The 4,471-nt window shown below is 32.0% G+C and overlaps 1 non-coding gene across 1 annotated transcript; it reads left to right on the top strand.

Annotated features, from left to right (window-relative positions):
* The first annotated feature begins 3,362 nt into the window (after nt 1-3,362).
* Nucleotides 3,363-4,213, top strand: LOC131072302 (uncharacterized). The gene is made up of 2 exons (XR_009358449.1): nt 3,363-3,489; nt 3,548-4,213. It is a non-coding gene; the product is annotated as an uncharacterized LOC131072302 (transcript).
* The last annotated feature ends 258 nt before the right edge of the window (nt 4,214-4,471 follow it).

The following is a 4,471-nucleotide window of genomic DNA, read 5'->3' as shown; positions in this document are numbered from 1 at the left end:
AAGAATGAATGTGAAACCCCATCTCAGCATATGCAAAATAACATATGAACGCATGCAAAAACCTATGTGCAATTGCAAATATTCATACGTATCTATGTAAACGCGGGAAATAGAAAGAAAAATTAGTTTGTTGTGGGTTCAAGTCAGGTTCGCCATTGTTTTCATGGTTAAAATCATCAAAATAAAGCTAATTGGAGTAAGGGAAATCATGAAAAGCCAAAATAATTAAGAAATTCTAAACGTAAATCAATAAAAGCTTGCAAATTAGATAATCAAATGAAAAACTCCCTATTTGCATTGTGGCTTCCATTGTTCTTCTCTTCCTTGCATAATGTTGGCTCGCAGTGTTGCATTTGTTAACCTGCACAATGGTACAAAGATTTGAAGTTCATGATTATTGAAATTGAGAAATGGATGCTCAATTTATAGATTCTAAATGAGAGGAATGGATGTTCAAGATTGGTTTGGGAACAAAATCGATCAATTTTTGAGATTTCTTGAGACAGAATTGATTGATAGATAAACTCATTTGATTGATGAGTCAACTGGATTGATTGATCAGTGAACTGAATAGATTGATCAGTGAACTAAGTTGATTGAAGAGATATTTGAATTGATTGATCTATTCCAAAAAGCTTATTTGGAGTTAGAAAAGGTGATTGGGGAGTTAACTAAGGAGATAATTGAATTGACTGGGAAGTTGACTGAATTGATCACCCAATCAGATTGAAAGTCAATGCTAGTTAGGATTTTGACATGTGTTGTAGAAAATTGATTTGAAATTCAAATTTCATTTGCATTTGAGTTGAATTTTGATTTTCAAATTATGAAATGAAATGCACATTTTATTGAAATTAATTGAAATTAGAATTTGGTGAATTTTAACTTTTGAATATTTAAATATTTGAAAATAATGAATTAGTTAATTAAATAATTTAAATAAGTTATTTAATTGTTAAAATTTGAATTTAATTAAATAGTAAAGATTATTTAATTAAAGGTATTAATTTAAAATTAATTAAATAATAAATATTTAATTAATGTAAAGAAGAGGTTAAATGATTAATTGATGAAGATGGAATTGAATAATTAGTAATGTTGAAATGTGATTATTAAAATTAATTCGGAAGAATATGAATTCGCTTAATTAAATAATTAAAGAATTATTTAATTAATAAGACGAATAATTATAATGTTAGTGATGAGATAGTTTTAGGTGTCTACACCTATTTTAATTTAATATTTTCTAATTCTAATTTTAGTTTCTCTATTGCCTAATCTCACAAGAGTCATTTATCCAAAGTTGGGATACCATTTTGTTTTCTATCTCTTTGTGTCCTTATGTTGCAATAAATCTACATTTGTGTTCTAAACTCACATTTGAACCATTTGATCCTTTAATTTTGTATTTATGGTTCTATTATATTTACAGCCATACATTTAAGTTTTTTCATATTATTTCACAAATTTATTCTTTCTTTTTTTATTTCCCTCATTTTTTTGTACTTTTGGTTGAGACATTGAAAGTAATTAAAATTGATCAAAAATAAATCATTGCTTTCTTGTTGTTTCTTGTCAGGCTTATGGCACACATTGATACACCATTTTGAGGCTTCATCTTTGAGAGTTTCTATGAATTCATACAATCAAGCCTAGTCACCATCAGTCTTACCTCTATTCCAATGAGGTTCCAACATACATAAATTCTCAACAAAATCCTTGGCTTCTTTACTAAATAAAAGAAGCTTGGTCCTATTTGTGTCCATAATTATAGGAGTTGAATATGAATTTGATTTATCTTTTCCTATCTTGTAGCTTTCTATTATAATTTATCTTATTTTGATAGTTCTTTCTTTTTTGTAAAGAGTTTTTTATACTTGATTCTATTTTTCTCAATATTTCAACATTTTTATTTTTTTTCTATTTTTATCTTTTGAAAATTGATTATCAAAATACTTGCTTCCCAATATATTCTTAAGATTATTCACACATACTCTTCTTTCTCATTTCCTTTAACTTAAATAACGATTCATTACTTTTCTGATTATAATTACAAAGTTTTCTATTTTTTTTTGATAAAAACCTTCATATTTAAAGATCTCCAAAATGATCTATTATCTGTTAAAACCTATACCTTAAGAGAGAGAAAACTCGCGCTCATTGACATGGCATGTTAGAGATGTCTTCACACCTTTAAGTGTCTCTTTTGACCACCAAAGTGCTTGGAATTGTATTTATTATATTCTTTTCTCACCCTTCCCCCGTAGCCTTTTTCTTACCTACCTGATTGAAATTGGATTAATCATAACCAACGAATAACTCGTACTTTTTTTAATGCTCAATTTGCAATCTTCAATCAATGCGTATCCTTAATTCACATCAATAACCTTCTCTCATCCATTCACAGATCACAAATTATTTATGTATTTTACTGCTCACATTACTATCTTTAGTTTATGGGACCACCTTATTTAAGGCATTCCACAGTTTACAGTTTTTCTATTCGTTTTATTGCAAACGTTACCATCTATAGTTTATGGGACCACCCATATTCAAGACATTGCATAATTCATATTAATAAAATTCTCTCCTTTCCATTTCTCCAACGTATTTACAATAGACTGTCTTTTATATTGTAAAAACCGGAGAGAATTGAATATGAAAAACTGTTTTTCATATTGCAATATAAGTTATTAGTGGAATGTCTTAAATTATACATATTAAGTTTGCATTTTTAGATTTAAAAGTGTTAAACATTTTAAGTTGATTGATATTTTTTAAGCTTAATATGTTGCTTAATGTATGTAATAACAGTAGGAATACATTTCTAGACTTAAGAATATTAAACACTTAAAATTGATTAACATTATCTAGATTTGACATGTTACTTAATATGTAGGATTTAAGACACTCAAAATTGATTAACATTATCTAGATTTGACATGTTACTCAGGCACTAGTATCTGCCAAATTGATAGATCACTGGTCCTTCACAATCAAGCATATGGATAGTTTCAGTTATTTTCTGTTTTATTCATATCAGTCACGCAACCATGCTTTACAGACTGTGCAACGCGTGGGGAAGGGCACTTTGGTTTATCATTTTGGAATATAAAGCCGCAGGCTTCAATCCATCCAGGACCATTTTACACAAAAAGTCGTTTTTATCAGTAGTCTAGTTGCGTGTTGGTACGCCGCAAACGTGGTCGGTTCTACAAATTCACACATAACTTTAACGTCCATGCCGACCACGCGCAAAAAAATATGCAACACTCGACGTCAGAGAACTCTTCCCCCACGTCTATAAAACCCACCCATAACACCCATGTCTTCACGCCGCCCTGCAAATCATATCCACAAGCATGGCATCAATTCGCAACATTGTGTGCGCAAAGTTGGCGTCACTTCACAATGCTCTGAAGCAGTTGCATGGCTACAGACCAGCAGCCTCGGAATCCATGCAACTTACGCTACGCCCATTCCGCGAGAGTGACCTCGATGACTTCTATGGATGGGCGGGGGACGACGCAGTCACCCGCTTTATGAAATGGGACGCCTTTGCCACGAAGGAAAGCAAGGCAATTCTTATTGACTGTGATAATCCCTCACCCGTGGTTCAGGGCCATCTGTATCAATGATAAGGCTGTGGGTCACGTTGTGCTCAGACAGGGCACTGGGATTCATAGCTGTCGTGCTGAGCTGGGCTATGCTGTTAGCAGAAACTACTGGGGCGTGGGCATTGCTACTGAAGCTGTCATGCGTGCTGTACAAGCTGGGTTCTCGGATATTCAGGGCTGAGACGTGTAGAAGCCATGGTGCTGCCTGAGAATCTGCCTTCGCAGAGGGTGCTCGAAAAGGCTGGCTTTACTAAGGAGTGCTTGCTTCGACGTTATCTTAAAATGCATGGGAATATCCGAGACTGTTTTCTTTACAGCTGTGTTTTGCCTGCTGCTTCGTCTTCTTCTGCTTGATCATATGAGGTCGTGCCCACTATGGATGGATTAACAGTGCTGCAGTCTTTGGATCGAAGACAGTATGGGTATATTTATAGTATGGTAGAATAAGATGAAGTATATAATCTTCGTCGCAGTTCAAGGTACTTACTACCTAGTGGGTATCTCCATTCCGAAAATAGTATGAGTATAGGTGTGCAAGTTCCCGTACTATTTCTATTACTATTACTATTATAATTGGAGCAGTGCAATGTATGCAATGTATGTCACCTTTAAACCTTATTTATGTAATATTAAATGGTTATTCTTAAATATTAATTTAAAGTTTAATAGTTAAAGTTGAATTGATGTTTTAGATAGTTATTTATTGTTTTCACGTATAAAATTATTTTTTATTGTTTGATTGTTGGGTATTTAAAATTTAAGAGTAGTTTTGTACTTTAAAATAAAGATTGAATTTTAAACATTAATTATGATATAAAATAGTTAAAATAATATTAGGTAGAAACAAATAATTT

This window comes from Cryptomeria japonica, chromosome 7 (genome assembly GCF_030272615.1).
Source record: "Cryptomeria japonica chromosome 7, Sugi_1.0, whole genome shotgun sequence".
Taxonomy (NCBI): Eukaryota; Viridiplantae; Streptophyta; class Pinopsida; order Cupressales; family Cupressaceae; genus Cryptomeria; species Cryptomeria japonica.
Note: the sequence above shows the minus strand (reverse complement) of the source record. Positions and strands in the feature narration are given on the sequence as shown.